At 45.4% G+C, this 21,188-nt stretch overlaps 1 long non-coding RNA gene across 1 annotated transcript in view; it reads left to right on the top strand.

Annotated features, from left to right (window-relative positions):
* The first annotated feature begins 6,585 nt into the window (after nucleotides 1-6,585).
* Nucleotides 6,586-21,188, top strand: part of LOC142586932 (uncharacterized) — an 81,426-nt gene continuing 66,823 nt past the window's right edge. Inside the window, exon 1 of the long non-coding RNA XR_012829302.1 lies at nucleotides 6,586-6,758. This is a non-coding gene — a long non-coding RNA (uncharacterized LOC142586932). The remainder of the gene's footprint in view (nucleotides 6,759-21,188) is intronic.

The following is a 21,188-nucleotide window of genomic DNA, read 5'->3' on the forward strand; positions in this document are numbered from 1 at the left end:
AAGGCTGAGTGAGCAAACTGAAGTAACCTCTTTCTTTTTCTGTAAAAATAGGGGAATTCAGATCTATATCTGTATATGAACGTGATAGCTTTGATTCATAATAATACCGTATTGTCACTAAAAGAACTCAGAAAACTTTCCTTCCACTCCCTCCATGGCTGGTCTATGTCAGCGTTGACACGCAATTCGTACCAACTCTTCACTATTGCTGATAGGAACAGTCGCATGTCTTTCACTTTATCTTCATCGCTGTGCCGACAGTTTTTCATTGCACGTATATTCATAAAATGTTATCCAGGACTCGGGACTACTACACTGTACCTTAAACATGCCTGGCTTCACTTGTTTGAGACCCGGTATATTTATTCCTCTTTCAGTCACGCTTACAAGCAAACGCATTGATTCACTTTGCCATCTGTTCTGTTGCTGTTGCGCTTCAAGAAATTTAGTCATTAGGTTGACGCCACTTTCCGACGAAGAAACGGTAGCAGGGTTCTAGCAATTTCGAATAGGAGTGAGGACAACATTATTATAATCTTGAAGTTTCACATTGGGCGTCACCTTTCATTTCGCTATTAAATCATTTGACGTGAGCTTCGTTCTGCTGCTTATATAGGTAACAGATGCGTCGATGGTCACCGCTTCTGGAAGAGTTTATTGCTTTTCATCTTTGGGCGTTGCAGTCAAGATTCGGAGGCCATCACGTTCATTGACTCCTATGATGAAGTCCACGCACACCTCGACTTGAATATCCACACAGTAAGTATGTGGCTGCGCCAATTTGTAATAGTACAGAGTAGTGCTAGGCTATGGTGTGTGCCATCTTCTTTAATCCGTACATCCTGTCACTAGATTGTATTAATTAGGAGTCTCTTTAACTTCTTCTTCACAGCTTCAACGTACAATACATAGATAGATAGCCACTGGAAAGTGCGTGAAGAACCTTGTGAATGCTATCGCAATAATTAGAATGCTAACGCATTACTCTAACGACAAATTTGAATGGCCTGGTACTTTAACCAGAGCTATGATGACGCAATAGCTGAGTTCGTTTGATAATTTCTTCAGAGTGTGCTGAAGGTACAGTTTTACGAGAAATTTTCAGACACTGCAGAGGCAAAAGACCACCACACTCAGCGCATCACACAGCGCACACCAGCTGAGTGTTTAAGAATATGCAGTGTGATGTTCAGACCAGGCACGTACCCAGGATTTTTTTTCGGGGGGGCACCACCTCCATCATCATCATCATCATCATCATCATCATCATCATCATCATCATCATCATCATCATCATCATCATCATCATCATCATCATCATCATCATCATCATCATCATCATCATCATCATCATGTTTTATGTCCACTGCAGGGCGAAGGCCTCTCCCTGCGATCTCCAATTACCCCTGTCCTGCGCCAACCGTTTCCAACGACCACCCGCGAATTTCCTAATTTCATCGCCCCACCTAGTGTTTTGTCGTCCTCAATGCGTTTTCCTTCTCTTGGTACCCAATCTGTAACCCTAATGGTCCAACGGTTATCTAACCGGCGCATTACATGAACTGCCCAGCTACATTTTTTCCTCTTGATGTCAATTAGAACATGATCTATACCCGTTCGCTCTCTGATCCAAACCGCTCTCTTTCTCTCTCTTAACGTTATGCCTAGCAATCTTCGTTCGATGGCTCTTTGCGCGGTCCTTAACTTGCTCTCAAGTCTCTGCCCCTTATGTCAGCACTGGCAAAATGCACTGATTGCATGCACACCTTACTTTTCAGTAGTGATGGTAAGCTTCCAGTCAGGAGCTGGCAATGTCTGCCGTATGCGATCCAACTTATTGATATTCTTCTGTGAATTTCCTTCTCATGATCAGCGTTCCCTGTGATTAATTGGTAATTAATGTGATTAGGTAAACGTACTCCTTAGCAGTCTCTACTGGCCGATTGGCGATCCTGATCTCTTGTTCCTTTGCCCGGCTATTTATCATTATCTTCCTCTTGTGCATATTAATATTCAACCCCACTCTTACACTCTCACTGTTAAGGTCTCCAATCATTTGTTGTAACTCGTCTGCATTGTTCTTGAATAGGACAATGTCATCGGCAAACCGAAGGTTGCTGAGATATTTGTCGTCGATCTTTACTCCTAAGCCTTCCCAGTTTAATAGCTTGAATTCTTCTAAGCACGCAGTGAATAGCTTTGGAGAAATTGTGTCTCCCTGTCTGACCCCTATCTCTATAGGTATCTCTCTGCTTTTCTTGTGCAGAATTGAGGTAGATGTAGAACCTCTGTAGATATTCTTACGCGAAGGACGAGTCAGTAAGACGAGAAACTATTTACATATTATATTTACAACAACGGTTGCAGCGAAGACCGGACAAATTCACAGCGCGAGCCAAGTTCGTTCTTCCTCCTCTTTTCTGGAGTGATGGCGCCCACGGACCTCGTTCAAACAAACAAATACCACACGCATGTAGCAATATTTTCCAAGCTTTTTACGTAAGCGTTCTGTACTCCTTGAATACGTAGTGCCTCTATGACTGCTGGTATCTCTACTGAATCAAATGCATATTCGTAATCTATATAAGCCACATAGAGAGGCTTATTGTACTCTGCAGATTTCACGATAACCTGATTGATGGCATGGATGTGATCCATTGTAAGGTATCTCTTCCTGAAGCCAGCCTGTTCCCTTGGTTGGTAAAATCGAGTGTTGCCCTTGTTCTATTGGAGATTATGTTGGTAAATATGTTATATAATACTGGAAGCACGCTAATGGTCCTATAATTTTTCAATTCTTTAACGTTTCCTTTTTTTGTGGGTTAGTACAATGTCTGCAGTCTTTCAGTTTTTTGGGACCCTTGCAGCCGATAGACACTTCGTATAAAGAGCCGCCAGTTTTCCAAGCATTATGTCGCCTCCATCTTTGATTAAGTCGACTATTATTCCACCTTCTCCTCCCGCTCTTCATCGTTTAATGTCTTGCAGGGCCCTTCTGACCTCATCGCTAGTTATAGGAGAGTTTCTGTATCCTTTTCATTACTGTTTCTAAGTGAGGTATCGTGACTCCTCTGGGTACTATATACAGGTCAGCTTAGAATTTTTCCGCTGGTTTTACTATATCTTCGAGATTGCTGATGATATTATCCTTCTTATCTTTTAGTGCATACATCATGGTTTGTCCTATGCCAGGTTTCTTTTTTACTAATTTCAGGCTGCGTTCAGTTTTACGGCTTCTTCAGTCTTTCTCACGTTATAGTTTCGAATATAAGTTATTTTCGCCTTGTTGATCAGTTTTGACAGTTCCGCGAATTGCGTAGCGCTGTGGGGCCGCCAGTCCCATACAATCGCGTAGAGCGCAGGATGCGATTCTAGACGTACTGAGCTCACCGCGAAAGGTTAGAAAAACACCCACATAAGCACAGCAGAGGAGTGGCTACGTGAGGCGGTTCGACCGATAACTGTAGAAGCGTCATTCAAAACAAGTAATTGTTCTCCACTTTCGGAGGCGTTTTCTCTACTTCCTTTCTAAATAAAAAGATGCTGATCCATAAAAATTCTCATAAACAAAGTTTAACTTTTTTTATTATTCGCTTTTGCTTGCAGTTTGGTTGTTGCCTTGGCTCTCTCCCTTAGTAGATCGCTTAATTTCTCAACTCCTTGCGATTTTTGTTTCCAGTTCCCAATTTGGCACGAAAAGTGCTATAGAATTAGGGAAAGACAGACGAGGTAACGGGCGACAGTCATGTTGTTTAGGGGTTTAAGGGTTATTTCAGGGTTTCATGATGGACGCTCTTTCACATTATTTTATTTCCCACCTTATCTAACCCATATCACGTGTATGTGGTTCCGGGCATCTGCCAGCGTCGCGGCGAGCCGTAACTGAAGAAAATAATGAAGCAAAGGGAAAAGTTAAACGCAATTGGCGTTTTCTCCGGCCGCAACTCGTTCCATGAGAGTACAGACCAGCTGAGTAATAGCCGCATCCCTCTCCTGGTCCCAGGATCAGCCTAAACAAAGAAGGTTGAACTAACAAAAGCAACAGCTATGCGCGTGACGGTTGGATAGATGCTGACAACTGAATGCATCTAGAGTTAATCGCGCGGGTGCGGAATCTATGAGATAACTGTCCCTCACATTACATGAGATGCCGATAACTACCGCCATCTAAAAGGAGTGAAAAAAGCAGCATAATGCTGACCGATGAACAGCTGCCAAGTCTCAACATTGATCTGGCGGCGCTTTAGGAATGTGTGAGGAGTGGTGGCGTGGGTGGGGAGGGGGAGGGCCCGGGCCCCCCCGGGCCCCCCCGGGCCCCCCCGGGCCCCCCCGGGCCCCCCCTGGGTACGTGCCTGGTTCAGACTTCACTTCAAGCCGGTGGCGGAGATTTGCAGCACCTTCTGTAGTTATCACTCCGATGGCGTAAGCAAACGTTCAAAATTTAAGGACCACCATTTTATCTCCACAGTTACTTTTATGAGAACCAGTATGTCAGTTGAGCTTACCTCATTTATGCATAATAAAAAAGTTAGCCATTGCATCAAATATGTAAATGAGGGCTCCTGAGCTGCTATAAAGCACAGGTATCTCATTTAAAATAGCGTCATACTCTATGCTTTTATAGATATATTTTTCTTTATTTTGACCTATCAAGTTCTTTTACCCTTTGGTGTGCTCCTAGTCTGGCTCAGTTCTTCCCAATTAGCACTTGTGTTTTCAATATGAGAAAAGGCATATAAAATGCCCAAGCGCGTTAGATACACTTCACACTTTAAAATACTCTCGCAATCAATCTTCCATTGTCAATGCTCATACATCGCCGTTGTTGACGTAGCATCCCATCATGGACGTTTTGCTGAGTGTATTTTTTCCGTTTCGACATTAGTTCTGAGTGGTGCACTGTGAAAGCATAAACATACCATGAGAAATAAATTGCAACCGGTGCTGCATTAAAAAGGGTGCATGAGATTACACGTTATATCAAAGGAAAATAATCATAGTTCTACGCCTCGGCTATTACAAGTAAAATATACAGCTTAGCATAAATTTCTATTCACATATTTCGCAACCTACGCGTTGGACGTGTATATAGAATGGCAGTAGGGTACAGATATCTTGACATAAAAAAACATTTCGCCAGAACCTATCTCAAATGCCTCTCGAAGGTATTGTATTTAACCTTTAATCGATATAGCGTCACTGCGTATCGACACCGTAGAACCGAGTTATGTATGAGGCTCCTCTTTCGCGCTTGCCTATTACACTCGACGCCATATAGCAGAGCCTTCGCGAAGCGTGCGCGTGACCTCCGAAATTCATAGCGCGCAGGTGCATACGAATGGGGAGAAAGGTGTCATGAGGTAACGAGGTTATTCTCTCACATATATTTTTGGAAGCGCTGCGCCATCCAATGACACTGTCTAGAAGTCCACGCGTGGCTTCCGAGAGAAAACGCGTGGCGCGCCCGTCGCTGCGAATGTTCAGAGTTGTTCACTCGCTTGCCGCACACTCAGTCTCACTTACTCAGTGACCCAAGCTGGGCAGATGTTCCTTGCAGAGCAACACATGCTCATGCATCTGTGGCGCAGCCTGCTAATGCGTCGTGTTGCTAGCCTTAAGGAGCCCCTGTGACGTGGGTTGAGTGGCACTAAGCATCCGCGAAACGTAAGGGATCTTTTTTGCTCATTGTAGAGTGGCATATTCCCAGCGGCACATGCCTAGTCATAAAAGTTCGCGTCGAAAACGTTCGTTAAAAAAACAGCCCTCACCTACAGGTACATACCCAGCGACCCAAGCTGCACTCAAGGATGTTTATTGAAGAGCATAACAGACTGAGTGGAAGGTATACAGTGCTCGTAATGGGCGTAAAAGTCAGTTTCATTGAACAACGGCACCTACCCAGTCTGCCATATAGTAATCCTTACCCACGTGAAAGATATTCGTGTAAGGCTGTACACATGTGCATAATCGCCACGCAAGTTGATGCGATGGCTGGATTCGAACCCTCTTCCCTGAGAACGGCAAGTGGTGCGCCACCCATTCGAACATGCAATATCTGGTGACGCAGTTTGGCGAGAATACGGGTGCTGGAAGTAGTCGAAGAATGCTAACGCTTTATTACTTAGTCTTTTACCCAGCGAGTCGATGAAGAAATTTTCACTTACTTGAGGTTACGCAAAATAAGAACTCGAGGGAAAAACTCGATGGTTTGGCGAAGGCAGGGTAGATAAAAATTTGCGACAGTTGCCTTAGGAGGCACCTAAAGATGCCTGTAGCCATGCGTCTTTATTATTCAAAAATGTTGCCTTTAATTAGAACCAGCAAAGAGACGCCTTCCATTTGGAAGCGTTTATGATATGCAGCAGCTACGCTTAATAAATATTGAGAATTCTCCGGAAAATATCAAGGCAAATATGCAGCCATAATGAGTATAATATTTGCCATGACGAGATGACCCATCGCTTCTTTATATCATGCAAAAAAATCTAATTGCCCCGATGCTAGCTGCGAGGAAAGGTCGAAATGCTGGCCCATAGAAAAGCTAGAGTACTAAGCTCATGAAAAATGAGCCATGTTACGAAAATCAAAAGCTAATGATGCTGTGACTAACTGCCTACTGGGGGCGATAACTTACGGAGTAGCCATCCGTCGGAAGCGCCTTCCTCGCGTAGTATGAGGGATCACACGGCGCGCTCCTCGTAGATTTCGCTTACGGCGCTCAATAAGAACACCACGCGGCAGCCCTCCTGGACATTGATGTAAGTACTCTCAAAACGGGGGAAGTTTTGATTGTCAATATAATAATCTTGGGCAAACTGAAAAGGCACAGAATCGTTTACGGACGCTATCTCATTACCGAATACGTACAGTGAAAGTCTCCCGAACCGGTTTCTTGCGTGAAAGGTAGGCAAACGCTGAGAGTAAATTGTGTGAAATATGTTATTATATTGGGCTGCCTTTATAACCAAAGGGGGCATAGCAGAATGAAGCCTCAATAGAGCGATCGCACGGGTTCGTAGCAACCGACTGCGCATGTGCATGCATGTCCGCGCAAAATTTCTCGCTTTGTCTGTGAGCGCGTTTTCGCACCGTGTTTGTGTATGCGTGCCATGAGCTTTAAGCCGCAGCATATGAGCATTTCACAGTACACTAGCAACCATTGTTACGTAGACGCTATCAGAACTGTTCAAAAATAACTTCGTATAGAGACTACGGCGCCTACGGCGACTGTGATATGCCGACGATTCAATCTTTTTTGTCTTCTAAATTCTTGGACGTTTCAATATTATTTCTCAAGTGGCGTCGCACTTTATGTTACTTCTCAGCATGCGATTTCCGTCTGCTTCTTTTTTGTAATCCAGTGCAATAATTCAAACACAAGCATGACCATATGCCATGACTTTTCTTTAATGTGGGTTACCTCTCCCTTTCCGTTGCAGTGAACGTGCCAGTATCTGGCATCAACAACTCATACACCAAACCATCATGACATTAGCCGGGCAGTGGGCGCGGGCGAGCGACTCCAGTGCGCATTTTCTGCTACTCGCCGAACATCGCAGTCCCGGCGCCGTAGCAGAAATCTTCCTCGCGTCTGTGCTTGCTGCGTACCCGAGTTGTAACCGTTGGCTGTGTGCCGGTTCTAAGTATCGCGAGCCAAGCTTCACGCCGCTCCTTGTCTTATGGCTACGTGTGGATAAGGCTGACACCGGGCTCCGCTGCGTACGTCCGGCACGGCAGCTCTTGTGGAATAAGAGACGGAGAAATTTGAACTTATGGAAAAACGACAGGCGTCCGTTCGCTTCGAGCGCATCAAGAAGACTCCTTTATTTTTCACTAGAAGGTATGGGAAAGGGAAGAGAGTAGAGAGAAGGAGAAAGTCATAATACACCATGCCACACAAGCATTCTTGCACCACGCACGTGCCAGAATCCGATCCCCACTTGGAAGGCACCACCGCACCGCCGGTTGCTGTTTGTATACATCGCGCCCGCCAGTAAGGCACGTAGTTTGAGGGGTATCAAGTGTCCGGCGCCTCTGAGAGGGATTCCTCCTTGCCACCTTGTCGGTGGCCCGCAACGCGGGGTTTTATCAAATGTCCGGCGCCTCTGGGGGGGACTTTGGCTCCAGAATGGAGGATATACAACAGCAGCACCGAACAGTAGCCTACCATGCTGTACGCCTCCAAAGGCAGCCACTACCTATTATTGTGCTTTCAAATGTTGTCAAGCAGACACCTAAGGCGGGAAAGCCTCAGCATTTAATCAGAACCGCTGCGCAGGTAGGGGTTTATACTATCGTTTTCAGCTCGCTTCGGCGCTTCCGAAGCAGCCGACGCGGCTACTCTGTCCACGTGATTCCTCATACCACGTCACGCCGAAGGTAGCGCCAGCTTTTCCAGTGGTGGAGCTCGCCTCCAATATAGGATGTGCTCGGCATTTTTCAACATTCAGTTATCCAATTACTGCCCAAAACATACACAGACGGCTGATTCGAAATATTAGTAAATGTCCGCTTGGCACTTTCTTTTGTATATAGACTACATATTAGCTAGGAGTCTATGCACCAATCACTCAAGACAGGAACACGTGGAAATATTAGAGAAACATAAGCTGCAACAGCGATTGTTCACATCAGCCAATGTTCTTACCGTTCGCTTATACGCTTCCCAAATGCCATCTCAGGCGGGAGCTATGTGTATTTAACGAGAATCTGCATTTGTGGAACAGGGCAAAATCAAAACAACGTCTCCAGATTCAAGAGTCTCGGTATCCCTACTTGCGTAACTAATACTACAGAGAGTTAGTATTTTGTTGATCACGGAAATGCATTTGTACCGAGAACATGATTACTCGTACTCGTGACGAACGTACTTATTGAGCGAATTTGTAAAAAGGAAATTACATATCGTTACCTCAGTGACACCGGTGCAAATTATACCACACTCATCCTCTAATGTTTCAAGCGTAATGATATTATCAATTCCAAGACCCAAAGTTTTAAGCTGCTACGGTGAAACCACATCTAACCTGCCTGCGAGTAACCATGACGACGAATTGAGAAATATATCTCGCCTTGCCGATCGTGCGTTCTTGTACCTTAAGAGTACACCACCTGAAACTTGTATTGAAATTTTGAGACTATAGTCCCTTATAGCCTTCGTTCGTCCACATGTGCTGAATAGCCAACCTGGCCAGACCTTGCTTGACCTCCCTGCCTCACGTTGCTTATTTCTCTCTCTCTAATATGACTCTCTTTAATATGAATGAATGACAATCTTATGGGCATCATTAAGGAGTGCGCAATAGAAGTCGGTGGTAACTTCGTTAGACAGAATACCAGTAAGCTATCGCAGGAGACGAAATATCTCACTAAGAAACGCGAATGTATGAAAGCCTCTAACCCTACACACAGAATAGTACTGGTGGAACTTTCCAAGTTAATCTACAAGCGTAAGACAGCTGACATAAGCAAGTATAATATGGATAGAATTGAACATGTTCTCAGGAACGGAGGAAGCCAAAAAGCATTGAAGCAGAAACTAGGAATAGGCAAGAATCAGATGTATGCGTTTAGAGACAAAGCTGTCAATATCATTACTTATATACATAGGTTAGTTGAAGTGGCTGAGGATTTCTATAGAGATTAATTCAGTACCAGTGGCACCCACGACGATAATGGAAGAGAAAATAGTCTAGAGGAATTTGATATCCTGCACGTAACGTCGCATAAGTAAAGAAAGCCTTGGGAGCTATGCAAAGGGGGAAGTCAGCTCGGTAGGATCAGGTAACAGCAGATTTGTTGAACGATGGTGGGCAGATTGTACTAGAAAAACTGGGCACCCTGTATTAGGAATGCCTCATGACCTCGATCGTTCAAGAATATTGGAAGAAGGCCACCATAATCCTAATCCATAAGAAAGGGGACGCGAAAACTGGAAAAATTATAGACCGATCAGCTTACTGTCCGTTGCCTAGAAAGTATTTACTAAGGTAATCGCAAATAGAATCAGTTACACCTTAGAGTTCTGTCAACCAAAGGACCAGGCAGGATTTCGTAAAGGCTACTCAACAATAGACCATATTCACACTATCAATCAGGTGATAGAGAAATGTGCGGAACATAACCAACCCTTATATATAGCTTTCATTGACTACGAGAAAGCGTTTGATTCAGTCGAAACCTCAGCAGTCATGGAGGCATTACGGAATCAGGGTGTAGACGAGCAGTATGTAAAAATACTGAAAGATATCTGTAGCGGCTCCATAGCCACCGTATTCCTCCACAAAGAAAGCAACAAAATCCTCCTCCTGTAAACACAGCGTGTTTACAGGAGGTATTCGAAGACCTCGTTTGGGAAGAATTGCGGATAAGACTTAATCGAAAATACGCTACTAACTTGCGATTTGCTGATGATATTGCCTTGTGTAGTAACTCAGGGGACCAATTGCAATGGTTCCTCACTGACCTGAAGAGGCAAAGCAGAAGAGTGGGCCTAAAAATCAATCTGCAAAAAACTGAATTATTGTTTAACAGTCTCGGAAGAGAACAGCAATTTACGATAGGTAGCGAGGCACTGGAAGTGGTAAGGGAATACATCTACTTAGGGCAGGTAGTGACCACGGATCCGGATCATGAGACTGGAATAATCAGAAGAATAAGAATGGGCTGGTATGCGTTTGGCAGGCATTCTCAGATCATGAACAGCAGGTTGCCATTATCTCTCAAGAGAAAAGCTTATAATGGCTGTGTCTTACCACTACTCACCTAAGAAACCTGGAGGCTTACGAAAAGGGTTCTAGTTAAATTGAGGACGACGGAACGAGCTATGTAAAGAAGAATGATGGGTGTAACGTTAAGGGATAAGAAAAGAGCAGATTGGATGAGGGAACAAACGCGAGTTAGTGACATCTTAGTTGATATCAAGAAAAAGAAATGGGCATGGGCAGGACATGTAATGAGGAGGCAAGATAACCGATGGTCACTAACGGTTATGGACTGGATTCCAAGGGAAGGGAAGCGTAGCAGGGGGCGGCAGAAGGTTAGGTAGGCGGATGAGATTAAGAAGTGGACAAAATGGCCACAATCAGCACAGGACCAGGCTAGTTGGAGAAGCATGGGAGAGGCCTTTGCCCTGCAGTGGGCGTAACCAGGCTGATGATGATGATGATGATGGATATGATTCTATCTACTAAGCATTGTGGATTTATGAAACATTAGTGAATCTTTCTAATATATACTTATAGCAACTTACAATGCTTTATTATGCCTGAGATAGTGGTGTCCGTACATGAAAAAAAAGCGGCTTTTAGCTAGCGCACTTATGGCGTGGCCTCCTGTTACATCAAGTTGCTGTCCTTGAGGAACCGTTGCGACGTGGTTTCGATTCCACTCAGCGTCGGATAAGCTTAAGGGGTATTTCTATTGCCTATTTCCAGTGGCACACACACTAGTTACCAAGTTGGCATCAAAGAGGATCACTAAAGAGCGGCAACCACCTAGTGGCACATAGTTAGCACTCAGAATCAGGTTGAAAAGTTTATTGGAAAAGCAGTATCTGACACAATCGTGCATCTTACAGTGTTACTCATGTCGACGTGAAAGAAGTTCGCTGAAGGACGGCACGTATGTACAAATTGCCAGATACTCAGACACCCAAGTTGACCTGATGGTTGATTTCAGACCCTCTTAGTCAACACGACAGCTCAATGCGCCACCCATTCCATACATACATACATACATACATACATACATACATACATACATACATACATACATACATACATACATACATACATACATACATACATACATACATACATACATACATACATACATACATACATACATACATACATACACACACACACACACACACATACATACATACATACATACATACATACATACATACATACATACATACATACATACATACATACATACATACATACATACATACAGACACATACCCGTAGAAAAGTGCATAAAGTTACCTTAGATTGCTAGCATAATAATATCGGCAGAATCCATCTCCCGTTGCCCGCAGGGGCGTCTGCGTGAGCAGGCGTTTGGTGTGTGGCGACACCACGTACACGAGCACACGAGGGTTGGACCCTCCCGCGTGTAGCCGTGCGCGGCTTAGCCGTGTCTGCGGAAAGGGGGATCCTGGGGGTTGAGCCGATGCTGGGCGTTTGGACCTTTAAGGCCCCCCGGCGGAGGCAACACACCCCTTTGGCCTCTGCTTCACATAGACGGCACCCCCGGACTGACCCACCCGGGGGAAATCGGTAGTTGCCTTTTCCTGTCTCTCTCTCCCTCTAGCCTTCGCCTTTCTCTTACTTTCCACCTTTCCTGTCTCCTTCTCTCTTCTATTTACTTCCTTCTTCTTGGCGGCAAGGGTTAACCCTGTGTGGCTATCCAACCTTGGGTACACCATATTTGGTTATAGTGGCGGCGTACGACTGGCGTAGTGCAGACTTGCATGCAAGCTCTGCCGCGTCCCCTTCGTTGGGCTCCATGGTGGGCGGTCGGCGCTGTTGCCGAATTTATTATGCGTATTCATGGAAAATTCTTTTCTCCCATTTCCTGATCGCCCCCCTAAATGAGGGCGCACCGAAGTCTTTCAATTTTCGGGCAACCGAACACGTAACCTTCCCCGCTTTCACGTCGTCCACTCTGATCAATCTGGAAAGACGGTGAGAATGATCTCACCTTTTCTGGTATCGAAAACCCTGACTGAAGTCTTTGGACCTGGCTAGAAAGCGTCGAAAATGGCAAGCGGCGATCTCCTACTGGAGCTTCGTGATCAGAAAAAACATGAAAAACTACCGAAACTAGTGTCCTTTGGCGATGTTCCGGTTACAGTTACCCCACACCGTACCATGAATACCACGCGCGGCGTCGTCTCCGATGCTTATTTGCTAGAGCTATCTGAAACTGAACTCCTGGAGGGCTGGAGTGATCAGAACGTCGTCAGTTTCAAACAAATTAAGATTAGGTGGGAAGGAAAAGAAATTCAGACAAAACACCTAATACTTACTTTCGGCTCTAGTGTTCTGCCCGACACCATCGAGGCCGGGTACCTCAAGATTCGTGTTAGGCCATATGTGCCAAATCCCCTGAGATGCTTCAAGTGTCAAAGGTTCGGCCACAGCTCACAGAACTGTCGAGGCCGGATGACTTGTGCCAAGTGTAGTGAACACGAACACTCCTCTGAAACATGCCAGAATACCCCACACTGTGTCAACTGTAATGGCGAGCATGCCGCGTACTCGCGGTCCTGCCCGTCTTGGAAAAAAGAAAAAGAAATAGTAACCATAAAAGTAAAAGAAAATATCACTTTCAAAGAGGCACGCAGGCGGGTTTCATACCTGCCCAAGAAAAGCTTTGCCGATGTGACGCGCCAGGGGGCAGCGACACAAAGGCTTCCAGCGGCTGTCCGACCCACAGTCAGTGAGTCGGCAGTTACGCCATCTGCCCCCGCGGCGGTTGCAGCTAGGGCTGCCCCGTCAACCGAGGAGAAGGGATCATCGACCCCGAAGGTGGGCGCAGCCGAGGCTGCCTCAACCTCCCAGGTCCCTTCCAGCGCTGGCAACGGCCGGCGCAGCCAAATCCCCCAGGGAGCCCCATCGACCTCCGGGCTGGTGGGCGCAGTGGTCTTGCCCTCCAAGGCGGGACTCTCCCTGGTAACTTCTCGCTCGCAAGAGCACGTGTCCGGCGGAATCCGACTCTTTCTCGGAATCCGACGTACTGCATCCGGAAACAAGCATATTTACGGCTGAGGCCTACGCATTACTTTCTGCTGTGAAGCATATAAGAAAATCAAAACTTCCAAAAGCAGCGATCTTTACAGACTCCCTAAGCGTCGCGAAGGCCTTGATGTCAGTCTATACACACAAAAATCCTGTACTTAGTGAACTCTACACCGTCTTGTGTAAAGCGTACATATCTAACAAGCGTATCATTATATGCTGGGTGCCTGGCCACAGGAGCATTGAGGGTAACGTTCTGGCGGACGAGATGGCCACGTCAATCGCATCGGAAACTGTAAACCCTACCGCTGTGGTGCCTGTCACAGATCTGAGGCCTTTCTTGCGAAGGAGATTGCGGGACCACTGGCAACGCATGTGGGACGCGGAAACGAATAATAAGCTCCACCTGATAAAACCACAGTTAGGATTCTGGCCCTCTACTACAAAATCGCGCCGAACAGATGTGCTATTCTGTCGTCTCAGAATAGGACACACGTTTGGCACCCATAATTTTCTACTCACCGGAAGTGAGCCTCCAACTTGTGGTAGATGCGGGGAGAGGCTGACCGTACTCCACGTCCTCCTGGAGTGTCGGGAAGCCGAATCTGAGAGAAAGAGACACTTTTCATTAGCATACCGACAGCACATTCCTCTTCATCCTGCAATGCTTCTTGGTCCAGAGCCGCTTTTTAATGCAGACACAGTATTAGGTTTCATCAGCGATGTAGTCTTACACGTTATTAGCCCCATGCATTCGTAGCGCCTCCTCTCTCCAGAGGATGCCACTGTGATAATTGTCTTGCATAGCACATGCCTCCAGGCCCTTGTGTTTCAAGAGCCTTAAGGAGGCAGTAGTGCTCTATCATTTCTTATAATCTGCTATATTTACCTATCGTATCATTCTTTTTAAATGCATCTAAATGTTCATAGTACAAGTCATACGTCATCGCCATAATTTTATTATACAGATTTTGCGCACTTTAGTGCGTATATTTTAAGGCCCCTTTACAGCCACGTCACACCAACTTCATAGTAATCATAAGTACATTGCAAACCCATTAGCACAGACATGGCGCTCTTTGGCCATACCTGGCCCTTGCGCCAAAAAACCCCATACATCATCATCATCATCCATCTCCCGTTGTCTGTCTGCGGTAACACGTTTAGTATCGATTCTATTGGCGACACAACGTATTGAAACCGTCGAAAGGAGTTACGTATGAGACGTACACTGCAGCGGGAGTCATTTTTCGTGCTTAATAAGAACACTCTTCGACATGTAGCGCCGCCGCCTCTAAGCCTTCTCTTGGCCTCCGAAATGTATAGCGTGCCAGTGCGTGCAAACTCTGAGAAACGCGTCATGTGGCAACCGGGTTCCTATCTCGTTCTTCTTTCTGGGCACGCTGCATCACCTAGTGGAACTACCAAGAAGTCCATGCGTTGCCTCCGAGACGAAAAAATTGGCGCTCCGGAGCCTGCGTGCTCTTAAAATTCTTCTCTCGCCTGCCACAGACTCGGTGGCACATACCCAGCGACACGAGTTGGCGAAGGGTTCATTACCGAGGAGTACATACCCAATCCATTCATTGCGCAGCTCGTCAATGTGCTGTCATGAAAGGCGTTCATTGGAAAGCGGCACATACTCAGTGCGAACGCTCCCTATACTTTGGGGATGTCTGGAGCGTCTGCGGTGGCTGTCCCTCTCAGCCCTCTCCTGTTTGGACGTGCTGCCGCTACGCGGCCGCACTATATTCTGACATTATAGAGGGCCCCGTTGACTGGCGCGGTCAGAGTGATATCGTTGTGCAAAGTGAGCGTTTTATTGCGTGCTGATATTTGGCGAATACCCCAACAAAATCTGTCCGTTCGATGCGCTCTATATTTGCAAAATTAATGCATACTTGGTCGATTCAACGCATGCAATAGGAATGATAGTGTATAGAAAGTGATTCGTAGCGATATAAAAATTAAAAAAAAACAACTTCTGACAGGAATTTAAACAATGGACTTGAGCGTACGTAAGCATTCTTTGTCGAGTACCCCAATAAATATTTCCATTCTGTGAAACCTTATATCCGAAAAGTAAGCGCATATTTAGTCAAGCTAACACAGGCAATTTTTATAACAGTGTTATAGTAGATGATTGGTAGAGTTAGAAAAAGAAAAGAACAGGTTACTTAGCCGTCGCCGCGTCAAGGTAGTAACAAGAAAGGAAAATAAAGAAACGAAAAGAAAATCTGTGCTGCGGCAAAAAAATAAACAGGTTGCGACGGCGTTTTGACTCAGTTGACTCGATACATCTGTAAACTAAATGCACAATTGATCAAGTTAACATATGCTATCGTTGTAACAGTGTTATAGTATTAGCAGATGATTGGTAGCGGTGTGTAGTCATGTATAAATTAGCTAAATAAGTGAGAAAAGCAAGGTAGCAGCCGAGCCAAAAAGTGCTTACGCATTAGTAGATGATTCGCAGAATTTCTGCGGCATTTTTATCTCCACACTGCAGCTGTTTCATTTCACGGTGTGCTCTTTGCTTCGCCAATGCATGCTCTAATAAGAGAAGCCAAAGATTTAACAAGCAATCTTGCGGTATTCCTGCGTGCCATTTTGCACGTTAAGCCAGCGCCAAAAGTAAACTGGGGTTTCTTTGCACGAGTTACCGACAGAAGAAAGGCTCCGGGAACAGCGGCTGAGGAGGGTATGAAGAAAAGACTGGCAAATGAATTCCACATCGAACAATTAAGCTGTCAGCAGTCTCTCTTTTTTCGATGGCGACATCTGGATGGTGATAGGAGCCAAAGAGACGCGTAGTTGCGCGCCCTGTGTCTTTCTCGGCACGCATTGTACTTTTGACCACCACCGTCCAAACCGCAAAGTAACAAAAATATCACGCAGCGGAAACGGTAATGTTAGCCAGAAAAGTCTATACCTTCCAGCGCTTTTGAAAGTGTCATTAATTCGGATTCAAATTAGCAAATCTTGTCTGAGGGAACGGCTGTAGTCGGCTTGGATATTCCCGAGCCTGGCACCAACACTGTTCCATATTATGTCGCTCAGCAATGCTTCATGTCGCCTGCCAGCCAGAATGGCACATAGCGATTTGATGAAGACAGTCTGCCACTTCCTGACAGGGCCGGGAAAGCCACGAGGTCGTTTCGGACGTAGACTGCCGAGCGGAAGTCGTCGGCTGTTTTCTTAAAACGCGAAAAGGGCGCAAGAAAGAAAAGCTTTGAAGAGCACAGACTAAAAACCTCTTTTATACTGTTGACGCTTAAAACAAGGAACTCAAGCGACTGAAGGAAGAATTCCAGGTTAACAAGTTTCTACACGTGGTCAAGCACTCGGAACCACCGCATACTAACGAAAGACTTATCTTTGATCAAGTTATAAACTATAAAGGCACCAAACATACATGATCAGAACGGCTATCGGGCAATGCAGGTTTATGGGCCGCCTCACTGCGAAATCATACGAGCACATCAGATCAGTGAAACTTCTCTCCTTTCTAAGTAGAAATACTTTGAAAAAGTACCTCGGAAGCTTCTTAAGTGAAGTGGGGTTTCGCGAACTTGTCAAGGAAAGGCAGAGTGCTCAGCTGGAAAGCCTTAGAACTCGCCAATCAAAACAGCCCAGTCTCGTCGTAAAATGAGGTGCACATCCGGCAGAAACTTCTATTCCACAAGCAGTGCAATGACTTTCTAAAATATGTTAAATTTAGTGGTGAGATGAGCCATCTTTTGCCAGTACGCCGAAAGCCAGCTTGCTAATTCCGTTCTTTGCTTCTTGTTGTGGGGAATGGTTGCAAGGTTCAAGATTCCAATAGGATAGTTTTATGAAGGGATGCTCTGGAGAATTACTTGCGAAAAGAGTAACAGAGACTATCGAAAGAAAAGAACAGGCGGGGTATAAAATTGTGCGCTTAGTAACAGAAAATCATAAGTCACCGTTTCAGTGGTAAAGACGCTGTCCATATGGCGTATACAAAACTCGGCTAGGCCACGTAGCTGACACTTCAAGACGCCTCTTTCTGGCCTTTGAGCGAAGTCATATAATCGAGAACATCAGTTTTCACTTCCTATCAGAATAAATGAAAGGTAAGCAATAAATTTCTTCGGTGTATCTGAAGCTGCTTTATAAAATGCAACAAGACGCATCGATGAAGCGTGCCACATTAGAAAGCATTTATACCACAGAACTATTATTCAGACAGGAGTAAGGACAGCCATCCAAACTTTTGCATCTCCTGTCCTGGCTGCATTGAGCTTCTTGAAAGATCATGCAAGGCACATTTGTCATACCAAGTTTGCCACTGTGGGGCGCACAGAAGAGTTTATGACGAACATGAACCGGTGGTTCTTTTACTGGATTCCAGCAACTGTCTGCAAGCCATCAACCGATACAACCCTGACAAAAGGCAGCGTGCAGACGCTTAAGATCCTCGACTACTTTCGCTGGAATTTGATTTTCTGGAGTACATTGAGATCATCCAACAAGCAAGCACATCAAAGAACTTTCTTAGAAAGGAGACCTATCACGCCATTGTTTTCACCACTGGCCAATCTTCTGAACATGCAGTTTTATTGAATGAGTGTAATTTCTTTGTACTTACGAGGAAGTTCGCAAGTGATCCGATAGAATCAGTTTTTGTTTTTTGTACGGAGAAGTGCTGATTGCAATGATGTAATAGACACAATAATTGCACTATGTGGACTCGAGAAAGTGCTCAAAACAGGAATACTTGCGTTTTCTGATAGAAGCAACGTCAACAGTTCAACATAATTTTGCTTGTCGCAAGCCATTAATGGAAGTGAGCTGAGGCCAGCACAACAGTTGTGTGAACACAAAATGCGCCTAGATATTGCTGCAAAAAGTGTGCTTGTCGCCAAAGCCCTTTTTGCCGACTCTAGATATGGCAGAAATTTCACTAGTTGGATGTTATATATCTGGTGTAGTAAGTGAAAATAATTTGTGAATATTGTCTGGGGGCTCTGGTCAGGGATGCAAAAGAAAATTCTGCTATTGGTAAAGTAATCTTCCATTAACATTAAGTGTGACCTCTTCTACTACACAAAATAACTCATTAGACTATTGTATGGCCTTAAGAAATGTGCAGGCCTTATCGCATGAGACTTAAGTTTTCTGGTGAAACCTTTGGAGCAGTGCATGCAGCACAATGTCAGTGTGATCACAGTCTTGCCTGTTTTGAAATTTAGAAGTAGCAAAGATCACCACAGGAAGGATTTTGTAGAGATTATGCGGACAAAAATTATCAAGCTGTAATTTTCGAACCACGCTGGAGATGTAAGCCACAGAGAGGCAGTGGCTACTTGGTAGAACACAAAGCCGCTCTCTTGTAATGTATTGAAGTTGGGATGTGCTCCCTGTGAAATTTTGTCTTTTCCATTCAAGCGATTTCTTTTGTGACTGGAGACATAAAAAACTGATAGAGGAACTGTCCTGTTCCTCCTTTAGAGCTTGGGTATCGGTATTTCTGTTGTCTTTTTCTTGATACAGTGAATTAATGCTAATATCTAAAACTCATATTGCTGCCATCATATGAATGTACGCGCTCGATCCCTTTCTGAAGCTCTTCTTTCTTGATCAGTTTCTAAGGATCATCTTCATAAAACTATCTGTGATAATTCTGTGTTGATGCCTCTTATTTTTGCTAAAATAATTCCTGATGCCATCGTTAGTCCGAAAGGCTGTGGTATATGCACATCGTCTTGGAACAAATAAACATTTGAAGCGTTTTTATTTTACTTGATGTATTATCTCGATTCCATCTTGAAATTTCCACATTGAATGCTACATTTGTGGTACGTAAATCCAAATGAATGATAATTTTCTCATAGTCGCACACAATACGTTTCTGCGCAATGCCTTTCTGCAGTGCAGCCTGCGAAGTGTAGCTTTAGAAGTTATCGTCACGTCGGTGAAAGCCAGAAAATTGCAGCGGCTCGGGGAGGGAGCAATAGGAGAGTGGCCGGCATGACAGGCATCTCCATGTAGAGGTGGCGCTGCCCACAGCAATTGTGGCGCAGCCTGCTAATGCGTTAGGTTGGTGTCCTTGGGGATCCCTCGTGACATGGGTATGATTGAGCTTACTCTTGGAGAAATTTAGGACTTCATAAAAGTGTGCATGTTCTCAATAACTCATACATAATTACCCAAGCTGGAGTCAAAGACATTCATTGAAGAGCGGCACACATCTACTCGCCCTTATCCGGTGACACGACTTGGCGTCAAAGAGCTTCAGTCAAGACCGGCACAGACCAAGTGGAACACACCCAGTGTTTTAAGTAGGCGTCAAAGAGTTTTTCTAACTTTGGTACCTAACCAGTCCCGCATCTTACAGTGATCCATGTCCGCCTGAACGGCGTTCGTTGAAGAGCGGCACATATGTAAACATATCACGTATCACATACCGAAGGAACGAACAAGTGCTCAGTTAGGCGCAGTCGTGCACCGTAGAAGACATCAGCTGCTGAACAGCCAAGGTCGCAACGAATGAAGGCGCGTAGGCCAAGAAGAACCATAGGAAGGTGATCGACCAGTGCTCTCAATCAACGCGTGCAGCGAGGGCAGCCATGAGCTGGCGATCGAGCAGCTCAACCACGCCGTTGGCACAGCGATGGTATGGCGTGGTACGGCAGTGCTTAGTGCCATGCAGGCAGTTGAAGGACGAGAGCACAATCAAGTTGACGACAGCATCCCGTTGTAAGAATGTTGGGGTATCAGAAGCGGGAAACCAATGCTGAAGCGAAGGCTATGGCAACTGTTTCCACAGTGATGTCTTGAATGCACATAGCTTTGGTTCAACGGGTGAAGCCGCCAATAATTGTCAGAATGTACCGGCAGTCGTGAGAGGGTGCAAGCAGTCCAATGAAATCAAGATGAACGTGGTCAAACGAGAGTCAGGTGGCAAAAAAAAACGACAAACGCGTGGGAGCCTTTGTGTGGCGGATCACTTTGGCGGTCCGGGAAGCGAGGCACCAGGGATATGTATTAATGTTCGGCCAGACTTACCGCTGCGTAAGAAGGCGTTGCGTGGCTCGGACGCTGGGGTACCATATGTCATAATGTACTTGAAAAAGCACACGACAAAAGGCAGTCAAAGAAGGGGCGAGGTGCAGCCACTGACATGTCGCGCCAGGGTGAGCCAGGTAAAAACGGGTGAGGAACAAATTGCGGACGGAAGGTACGGGTTGTCTACGCAGCGTTTGCAACTCAGAGTCTTTCATCTGCGGCGAAGCTAGACGTTCCCAGGCCAAAGCAGATGTAAAAGTACTGAGGGAGGTGATGTCTGAAATTGTGTCAGCTGCCTCTGTGTGAGTACTTTTGATATGTCGGATATTCGTTCTGAACTCCGATATATAAGCCCTTCGACGAAGTTCACATGCGATGTACTAGGAAGGGTTCGTAGAAAAGACG

The sequence above is a fragment of the Dermacentor variabilis genome, chromosome 7 (genome assembly GCF_050947875.1).
Source record: "Dermacentor variabilis isolate Ectoservices chromosome 7, ASM5094787v1, whole genome shotgun sequence".
NCBI lineage: Eukaryota > Metazoa > Arthropoda > Arachnida > Ixodida > Ixodidae > Dermacentor > Dermacentor variabilis.